The sequence below is a fragment of the Misgurnus anguillicaudatus genome, chromosome 22 (assembly GCF_027580225.2).
Source record: "Misgurnus anguillicaudatus chromosome 22, ASM2758022v2, whole genome shotgun sequence".
In the NCBI taxonomy this organism is placed as follows: domain Eukaryota; kingdom Metazoa; phylum Chordata; class Actinopteri; order Cypriniformes; family Cobitidae; genus Misgurnus; species Misgurnus anguillicaudatus.
The window spans coordinates 21,654,869-21,665,843 of record NC_073358.2 but is presented as its reverse complement, the minus strand read 5'-3'; the positions used below and the strand labels follow the sequence as shown (position 1 = coordinate 21,665,843).

The window sequence follows — 10,975 nt, the reverse complement described above, 5'->3', positions numbered from 1 at the left end:
TTTTGCACCTCTTTATAGGTTTTCCCCTCTCCAATCAACTTTTAATCAAAGTACGCTGTTCTTCTGAACAATGTCCTGAACGACCCATTTTCCTCAGCTTTCAAATGCATGTTCAACAAGTGTTGGCTTCATCCTTAAATAGGGGCCACCTGATTCACACCTGTTTCTTCACAAAATTGATGACCTCAGTGATTGAATGCCACACTGCTATTTTTTTGAACACACCCCTTTCAACTAATTCAACTAATTGCCCAATTGTACAGCCTTAAGAGCGTGCATATCATGAATGCTGGGTCTCATTTGTTTTCTGAGAATCTACTGAACCTACTGGTAACTTGTTTGCCACGTAGCAATAAAAAAATATACTAAAAACCTTGATGATTCTGGTTAGTCACATTGTACTGCTATTATTTTGAACAATACTGTATAACCCGGGCAGAGAACACCATTTGTCAATTACTCCTTGCCACTACTAACACTCTCGAGTCTTTGTTTTCAGGATTCCCACAATTCTCTCCCCCAGATTGTTTTCCTTAAATAATTCAAACGTGAATTTGCACTTTTGCTTTTCTAAGTAGAAAGCAGATAATGAACAAACTTTTTGTGCAGATCTCTCACCTGCTGAAAAAGCACAACATGCAGCAAAGCAGCACCTGAAGTCTAATTTCAGTTTAAAGCTTGAAAACCACCCTGTCGTCCAGCGTCCGGGAACGTGCACAGGAGAGGTTGTGACCTTTTCCATCATTCTTTCGCAGAGGCAATATTGTAGCCTATGAGGTTTATCTGAGGCGTGATCATTGCTGGTTGAAAACTTTACCCAATACCCCGCCAGGATGACTTGAAATACAGTCAGCTTTGGCAATTTTTGCCAGTCTCTTGAGAGACTTACGAGTTTGTTGCAAAAGAGAAGTTTGTTGTGGTTTGTTTGTTTTGATGTTTATAGTCCTGAGATTAAAAGCGTGAAAAGTTTGATTCCGGTACTTGACATCGCATTGATTTCGACCCTCGGTGTGGCAATCAGTACCAAGGATTTCACGGTGATGTTTTCACACGACACCCTTTATGTATGTTGGACGGTTTTATGTAGAAAAGACCAAATCACAAAAAAGATTTCAGCTGGGTTTTCACGGGCAGGGTCACGTTTTGTCAAATGTGCTTTTTCTGGTGCAGCTCAAGAGTCACTTTGGCGTGTTACGTAGACGTAGCTACATTTCCTTGAGCTTAGAAACGTTGCCTCTGTGGTGATGTTTTGAATGAAGACTGCTGTGAGCCCGGATAGCTCAGTCGGTAGAGCATCAGACTTTTAATCTGAGGGTCCAGGGTTCAAGTCCCTGTTCGGGTGATGAGTAGCCTCTTTCACCTTTTATGCTGGTGTGTCTAGAGCTTCGTTTCGTGGGGAACGGGGAAAGAATAAAGTTTACCAGTGCTGAAGGCGTGTAGTCGTGGCCGTACCCACCAGTGTCTGGACTGCCTCCGAGGTCCTAACATCCGAACGAGGTCTGAACCAGGTCCTAACCAGGTCCGAACACATTCCTAACGAGATCAAAGAATTTCAAACGAGGTCCTAACACAGGTCCGGACAGTGACGTAGTTTTTATGACGCGGGAGGGGGCGTGGTTATCGCTTTAGCGCGGCGGCCATTTTTTCACCGCATCAACTCAAAACACGGGATTAAGGTTTGGAAAATTAATTAATACTCATAAAAGCAGCACTCATAAAACACAAATCAATAAACGATTTCATCTCCCGTCCCGTTAGCATGGTATTCAAATTGTATTTCAACGTTCTTATTACGTGGCCGCTTATAATCACCATCATTAATAGATTGTATATTGATTGTTAATTAATCTTTAATTAACGTTAAATGTCATTTAACTGTTAGCAAACAGTCTTTTTACTGTAAACAAACAATGAAATTATAATTAATAATGTTTACTAATTATAAGTTGTGCTGTAAATTAACAGTTACAGTTATATTCCTCATATAATTTATAAGGTAACTTATCAGGTAATGGTTAACAATGTGTGTAAACCTTCAAGAAACCATTTTTAAAACATCTTTAACATTACATAGGCGGACCAGATATTCCTAACACTTTGTTAAGGGTTACTAGTAGTTGGTTTGTAAAGTTATGTGTCTATAAACATTATCTGGGTGGTTATTATAAGGTTGCAACAGATTACTATAATACCTTGTTAAATAGTTAATAAAAACTTTGTAAACCATCTATAAACATTATTTTTTCCAGAAGGAGGCATAGGAACATACTTTTAAACATACATTTATTTGTTTATTTGCCATATAAACTGTCGATTTCTCGGGAAAAGCCATAAGATGTGTAATAGTTGTGCCAAGTTTCATCCCCTCCGGTAATGGAGCCTGGTTATGTGTTTGATGTGTTAATTTATTATATAGTACCTTTTAAATAACGTATATAGTACCTTTTAAAACATACATTTTCAAATTGTTTCACAACAACTATAAAACAATCATGCAAAGCATACCTACCTACCTACATAACATACACACATACAAGTATAATTTCCTCTGCTCTGTTTGTCTGTCTACACACATAGCCTAGCTTGACCTCAACTTATTTTTTGTTTAATGTTTGCAGATGACTATGACAGGAAAGCCAGATAGTTACTGGAGGGACATCTGCTTCAAATATGCTCGGGGCCAATACCACTTTTCAACTGGCAAACGGCCAGGGGCCAAGAAATGGAAAAAGGCCTTGGAGAGAATTGATGCTTGCCCCCTGCAGAGCCATTCCACTAAGGATCTGTTTGGGAGAAGCCTTCGGTGCTCCTGTGGGTTCCATAAGGTAGGTGAAACTATTTACTAATTTATTGTTTGTGGTTTGTTTGGTTGCTTTTTCCTCTGGTGGGCTTCAGTGATTTTGCAGTAATGCCTGTTTATAAAGCCTGTTTGCTTTTTGTCTTTTTTCTATTTTTTTTTTTAATTGACATTGTATGAATAAACATTATTTTACATATTGTTCTATTTTTAAAGCTGCATTGTGTAAGAACTTCTCCCATCTAGCTGTGAAATTCTATTCCAACTGAATATTACTTTCTAGCCCTCAGCCCAATTCCGAGCATGTTTTCACTCCTACGGTGGCCGTTTCATGCCAAGATTAACATGGCTTCCAGTACTACGACTTTGTCCAGTGTGAGTGTAGTATAACAGTGCGAAAGGTGCAGCGAAAGTATTTCAAAGATGAAGGCGCAACATGTATTCAGCCATTTGAAGGACTCGCCCGTATGTATTCTGAATAGCAGATTCTACACTTACGAGAATACTTTGATTAGTAGGTGGAAGTAATGACACATGAATGAGCACATATTTTTGAAAGAACAAAGGGGTTTTTGCTAAGAATTAAGATAATTTAGGTTTAAAGGAAAATTCCAGTGTTTAGTACATTGAGTCTCTTTTCTGGTTTGTTTTGGATGAACTAGAGTGGTGGATACCGAAATTTTGACAATGCCAAATAGAAAACACCACAGAAACTGTATTTCGCTACGTTACTTGTTTTGCAACATTAACGAAAAAGTGAAAAAGTCGAGACAGGACCAATCTTCAAAATTTCTTTGTCAACCACTCTAGGTCATCCAAAACAAACCAGAAAAGAGACTCAAAGTGCTAAATAACGGAATTTTCCTTTAAGTCATGATAGTCATTGTAGCATCCCTTACGAAAATTAACCATTTTATTGTGGTAAAAGTGTATTAAGTGTGTTTTTTGGTGTATTGATTACTATCAGCAAAACCCTGGTTTTACTACAGTAACCATGTTTTTTTTTGTTTTAACTGTAGTAAAACCATGTTTAATTTTCGTAAGGGATGTGGATTTACAGTATTTATTGAACAATATATATATATCTGTACAATTCTGGAGAAAACTAGTAGTGTAGGATTCTTTATTAGTGTATGGCCCTCTTTTTGTACTCCTCCCCAGCCAGCAGATCTGTCTTCAGGCGCTGGGTCCAGTGAGGCAGGAGTAGTTGAGACGGAGGCAGGGCGAGTCCAAGTCAGCATGGAGGTAAGGAGAGGAGGCATGGAGACATGTAGAGGAGACACAGAGGCAGGGAGAGTTCAAGACAACACAGAGGCAGCAAGAGGAGACACAGAGGCAGGAGGAGTCCGAGACCACACAGAGGCAGGGAGAGGAGACACAGAAGCAGGAGGAGTCCGAGACCACACAGAGGCAGGGAGAGGAGACACAGAGGCAGGGGCATCAGTGGCAGGACAGATCGTGCAGTGCTACAAGTGCAACCAGCTTGTGGAGGGAGACAAATTTTCAGAGCACCTGTCTGATCACCATGTGGAGGAGATGTGTGACACCTGTGGGGTCAAGGTGCAGGGTACTCTTGGTCTTTTGAATCACATCCAAGTGGCTCACTATACAGCATTTATTATGCCATCACCGCAAAAGCCACCCCTGAAAAACTACAAAAACACTACCACCACAAAAGTTCTACCATCAAAGACAACGCCATCTCTGCTCCCTCCTTCAAGTAGCTCTGCCACACCACACCACACTGCAACTCCACCAACTTCAAAACCAACTTCAATCAATTGGAAAGGTTTTCTTCCTGAGCAGTTTCGGAGAGTAGTCCAGAAAGCAGATCAGGTGTGGATTTCCAAATGCCTATATGAGCCTACAGGCCAGCTGAAACAAAAAATCCAAGCCTGCTGGTTTCACCCCCCACTGGAGCCCAAACCATCTCCTCCTGAGCCTGGGTGGTACTACCGGCAGAGGATGTTCATCTGGGCACCAATGAGGATGTGGAGAATTCTTTTAAAATGCCCAAAATGTTCCCGGAAAATGAACAGCTCCGGGATCTACAGATAGATAAGGGAGGTAATTGATGTGGATAGCCGCTTCTACCTAGTGGGAGGGGACTATCCACGTTGCAGCAAGTGCTCTCAGCCGGTCTGCCCATGGAGCCAGGATATGCTCTCCCAGGTGGATGTGGCACACAGGAGCATGTTCCCCGCTGTCCTCACAACACAGCTGGCTCTGGACAGGAAATGCATGACTTTCCTGAAGCCCAGGACCATTGGTAACAGTTCCTCGTACTTCCAGTCTGCAATAAAGGAAGCGCACAGCGAGGAGTGGGCTCGGCAGACCATCCGCTACCTCTCAGACTGTAAGCGTCATAGGAAGATGGCTACCTTCGTCCCCTCTGCAGCTGTATATCTTCCTCCACCACCCTTCAGGCCCCTTCCACTTGCTCAATGGTTTGAGACGGTCCATTCCAATGAAATCCTCAGCCATGTGGATGAAATGAAGGGAGTGATCACTTCTACCTATGGTAGAATTCTTAAAATGGATTCAACAAAGAAGGTTAGGGTTTCAACAGTAAAAAAGTATATAAAATATGTATAATTACAACAAAAGAGGAAATTGGTTTACTTCTTAGTGCTTGTGTTTGTTTTACAGATCACCAAAAAGCTGGCTGGCGAGATCGGGGACAGTGCTGCATGGATGACAAACATCGGCAATGAGTTTGGCCAGGTGTTGAACTCTGTTCTGACGACAGGTGAAGGTGCAGGGTTGGAAGAGTTGTGCCAAGGCATCGGCATCGTCACTCGGTACAAGAATGCGGGCCAAGCTGAACCTGAGGTCATCTATGTCGACCGGGATTGCTGCAGCCAGTCAGGTGGGTGAAAATTTCTCTCTCTCTCTCTCTCTCTCTCTCTCTCTCTCTCTCTCTCTCGCACACACACACACACACACACACACACACACACACACACAGTACAGGTGTTGTGGTCTATGTTATTATGAATTGTTGTTTTTCACAGGTGTGTCTTCAGTGGCTAAGCCCTTTCACCCATGGAGGTCTGCAGTGCGCTTAGACAGCTTCCATTTCATGAGACGCTTTAACTGCGGCCTCACTACAGAACACCACCCTCTCTATGGCACCTTTTGTGCCAAGCTTTCCTCCTGCGTTTTTGAATGGGACCAGGAGGATGTGCAACGCCTGAAGGAGGCCAAGAGAGCGGAGTGGAAGAGCAGCCACAGCGGACATACTCCCACTGAAGAACAGCTCATGGCCACTATCAGCCCAGGGGAATTAAAGAGACACTGCAGGAGGAGGACGTGTGGAGTGGAGGAGATGCGGAGCATGATTTCAGGGCTGCTGGAATCAGTATGGGAGCTGACAGACACCACAGGGCTGCGTCTGGTGAGCCATGACAGCATGCGCCACGTGTGGAAAGTGCAGCAGAAGCACCTGGAGTGCCTCCAAGACCCTGCAGGTGTTGCACTGTACACAAAGGTGGGGACACTCCAAAAGGGCGGCAAAGAGCTGGACATCAATGTGCTTTTATTCCAGGTACATTTGCATCAAGACATACTGTATTGTATATCTTTTTTAATTGTTATTTTCTGTTATGACAGAGAATGTGTTGTAATTATTCAAAATTTGAGAGAGATCTCAAAGCAACACTGGTTGACCAGAGTATTACATCCTCTCCTCCTCTTTTTCTTAAGCACCCCCTTACTCAGAGGACATGCATTTCTTGGCTGTGAAAAACATGCTATTTATGTAGGATAAGGATGTGCGTACACTACTGTTCAAAAGTTTAGGCTCACTTGACTAAAATGTTATGATCTTCAAAATCATTTAATCTGAAGGGGTATGGTTAAATGCTTGAAATTACTTTTACTTTACTGATTAATTTATGTTACTAGAAAAGTAACATTTTATTTAAGAATGATGACTTACACTGAATATTGAAAAAAGCAGCCAATAAGAGCCCAGATTAAATGTGAACTCCTTCTTTACTCTTTAAAATTGAAAATTTTGAAAACATGACACGCGTATTTTGCAATTTCTAGGCAAAGGGTGACTGCACTCAGACGATAAAATATAACAAAATATATATATAATATATTTGACTGAGTTTTGATTTATTTTGGATGCTTTTAATCACCAGCATAATTCTCACAGTTACATTTGTGTTATGCCATAGTGAATGTATGTATGTCCTTTCTTCATTTTGTGTTTACACTGGTTACAGGTGAGGGTATAGCAGTGGAATATTTATTGGCCCAGACCAACAGAGGTGACCTGCTGGCTCCATCACAGGTCTCCGAAATCCCCTCGCAGGTGCTTGAGGAGGAGGAGGATGAGCCAGATGACACCATCAGCATGCCTGACATTGTCTGCCAGTCAGCTGAGATAGGGGCTGGTGATCCTCCAAGTGCTGTGGAGGGTGACACTGAACCCGGACCCCTCATCACAGAGGTCAGAAACACTTTCTGTAACACCTTACTCAAAAACGCAATATTTAACTTATTTAACTTGTTTTAAGTAAATGTGGTTACATTTTAATAAGGTAAATAAATATAAAATCAGCATTGCTCACATATTAGAAACAAGAGTGTACATTAATTTGCTTGTTTTTTTTTTCTTTTTTTCACTTATCACTTTTCAGACCAGCCAATGTGACTCGAGGGGCGTTGTGGGATGGGAGGCAGTTGATGCCCTTGCAGCCTACCTAGTTGACTTGAATCGCACCATCACCACCTTGTCAGCCAAGGAGGAGGTGTATATAGTCAACCTGTACACAGCTCTCCATGCCATGGACAAAAAACCTTTAAGATACAACATAGTCATTATTTTGTACACCAAAATTAAACATACATTGCATGGAATGAATGAAGCATATGGATGTCTCTTTCACTGTTTAGGTACACCCAGAAGGCTAAGACAAAAGCACATGCTTCAGGAGGACCATGGAGAGCACCCAGGAAGCCGAGTGGCTCTGCTCCTGGGCAGCAGGCGGCAGAGAGGTGCTTGATCACAATTTGCTATTATTTTGGTTCAATACAAATCATTAAGAGACAGCACGAGTCACTGTGAAAAGTATTTTTTGAGTGTAAATTATTTTATTGCAATCCCTATTGACATTGTAACTTAGTTCTTCATCACTTTACATCCTTGTTCACAGTCCAGAAAATATCATCCTTCTCTCCCACAGACTATACATGACTCACGGCCAAGCAGCCCAGGACCCCAGAATACATAGGGTCAGTGACTGTGTTTGCCTCAGACTTGCAAAAGAGTTTGAGCAGTCATGCAACAGGCCAAAGGACGCAAAGGGGAAAACCATGCCCATCCCTCAGTCCATTGTCAGCGTCTACAGCCACATCAAACAGCTGCTGGAGGACAGCATGGTTGTCCTGAACCAGACGAACCTGAGTCTGGTGCCGGTTAACAACACCACAGTATCTTCATGGTATGTGTTATTTCATTTACCTTTCCCATACAGTCAAGACATTATATGAAGAGTTTCGTTACAAAACGAGATAAATTCGTTTTTTAACATTTTTGTCAAAACATGTTTATTATTATGTTATCATGTTATTATTTTGTTTTATGGTGCTACTTAGCTGTATTTTTTTAAGTTATGAAGGTTTAAATGAAAACAAACCAACTGCAGTTGAATTGATATTAATTGGAATGCACAACCAAAAAACTAGATTTCTGAAAAATAAAAAAACTGAGTTATCTCGTTTTGCAACGAAACTCTTCATATAAAGATTTAACACGAAGAAAAACCATCCACCTGCATGCTTGTTAGAAAATATGTAATAACCTTAGAGAGGGAGGATAGGCTTTTATACATGTATAAAATAATGAATGTATGTCTTGTAGGCTGTTTAGAAGGGATAAGAGGAAGGACAGGAACATGCAGCTGCAAGGCACTGCACTTCCCAAACAGCTGTACCTGGCCAAGGAGCCTCTTCCTGCAGTGAACACACTTCCAGCTGCCCCTGTGCAACATGCACATGAACCAATGACATTTGAGGAGCCTGAAAACCATGAGGGGGAAGCTTTCCCCCACCAGCGCACACTAGTTGTAAGCAAGCCTGTGTTCTCTCCACCATCTCCACCTCCCCAGTTCCCTCCACAATTTGGGCCAGCTCCTCCGTTCCAGCAAGCTCCTCAGTTGCAGCATGCGCCTCCATTTCCACATGCTTCTCCATTTCTGCATGCTCCTCCATATCCCCATGCACTTCCCTATACACATGCACCTCCATATCCCCATGCACCTCCATATCCCCATTCACCTCCATATCCCCATGCACCTCCATATCCCCATGCACCTCCATATCCGCATGCTCCTCCATATCCGCATGCTCCTCCATTTCCGCATGCTCCTACATATCCACATGCTCCTCCATATCCACGAGCTTCTCCATTGCAGCAAGCTCCTACAGAGTGCCTTCCATCCCAGCCAAGGCAATGTGCCTGGAGGCTGAAAAAAGCTGCCCAGGAGGATGAGGAGCTAGTGTCAAGGGGGGAAACACCACGGAAGAGGCTAACAAAAGAAAAGTATCACTACACCTGCAAGTTGTGTGGCCAGGTAAAAAATAAAACAACTGGACACACCCAGCTGAAGGGGCGGTGGTACTGTCCAGCCTCAGGACTGACCCTGGATGACTGGAAGGAGAGTGTTTAGTTTCTGTCACCATTACATGTCTTTCTCTATGTTGTTTGTCTGTTATAATAAAGTTTAATCATTTTATTGGAGCCAAGAAAAGCCTTCACGTTTTTATTTTATTTCCTCTTAATACCAGCACAGTGAGTGTACTCCATTGAATGTAATTGTTAAAACTGAATCATTTTACATTTATTCACAAAACCCAACACTCTATCCTCAATTTGGAATATGTTTTATTCACTTGTGCTGCACAGATCTTGTGCTGCAGTAGTCTCTCAAATAAATGAGTTTACCAAAAAAGGAGGGGGAAACATGATGGGGGAATTATTAACATTTACAGTTATACACTGTTAATACTGTTGTAGCTTTAAATGTAGCATGTGACATTTTGAGTTAATTATTTGAATATTAATTAGTTTACATCACAAAAAATGTTTATTTACAAGAGAATTTGCTTTAAATGCATTAATGTGCATAATTGCATAATCACAGGGTTATTACTATGGTGATTTATATGCAGAGGCAGACATTACTTGAGTACTTTGAGTAAATTTCCCAAGGATCTGTGCTTTATCAGAGTGTTTGTCTTGGGAAAAATATACTTTACTAAAAAATGTTCACTACGTTCTAATGCATAGAATCATACTATGTATTCCTTTTATATTGCATATTAAACTAGCCTAGAAATCTAGACGCACCCTAGCGGCCGCAAAATATATTTGCTGCCAGGGTTTAGTCTAGGCACTCACAATACACTTAACAGCTCCAAAAACCAAAATTTGGTCAGGCCAATCACATCGTGTGTAGCGTCTGTGGGGCGGGCTTAACATGATGACGACAGAGCTGCCTGCGACGGTTACTACTTGAAAACAAAGAATGGCTGCTGCTGCTGGCGAACAGCTTTCTTTTGAAGCGGCTTTGGCCGCGACTCTGGAGGACTTAGACTTATGTTTTTCTTTGAGAGAAGAGCAAATAACCCTACTGAAGTCCTTTTTAAGCAAGAAAGATTTGTTTGGAGTTTTGCCGACTGGTTACGGTAAAAGTTTGATATACCAATTAGCTCCACTGGTGGGGAAACGCAGGGGACTCATACGTCACCTTCTTTGTTGCTCTGATTGGTCATAGCGCTATCCTATTGCGTGCAGAGGCATTTTGAGGGACAACCTTATATCCCGCCCCTTGCATTGAGCCGTTTGTGTGAAGAGTTGCCAGACCTTACATCTTGATGTAGGTCTGGCTAACCAGGCTAATATTAAACTTGATTTAATACCTAATTACATAAAAAATTGTGTACTTTTACTTTCTTGAGTAAAAGTACAAAAATACTTTTTACTTAAGTAAAAGTAAAAAAAACTAGATGCTTAATGTACTTAAATATTAAATATAAACCAAAAACGTGAAATTATGAAATGTAGTGGACTAAAAATTATGATAATATGCTTTGGAATGTATGTTTTCCAAAGAAAAACACTAATAAAATACGAATACTTGAAAATTTACTTTTATGTAGAAA

At 41.5% G+C, this 10,975-nt stretch overlaps 2 non-coding genes across 2 annotated transcripts; both read left to right on the top strand.

The window, feature by feature from the left end:
- The first annotated feature begins 743 nt into the window (after positions 1-743).
- Positions 744-884, top strand: LOC129441211 (U4 spliceosomal RNA). The gene has a single exon (XR_008643389.1). It is a non-coding gene; the product is annotated as a U4 spliceosomal RNA (small nuclear RNA).
- A 385-nt stretch (positions 885-1,269) lies between these two features.
- trnak-uuu (transfer RNA lysine (anticodon UUU)) lies at positions 1,270-1,342 on the top strand. Its single transcript has one exon. It is a non-coding gene; the product is annotated as a tRNA-Lys (tRNA).
- The last annotated feature ends 9,633 nt before the right edge of the window (positions 1,343-10,975 follow it).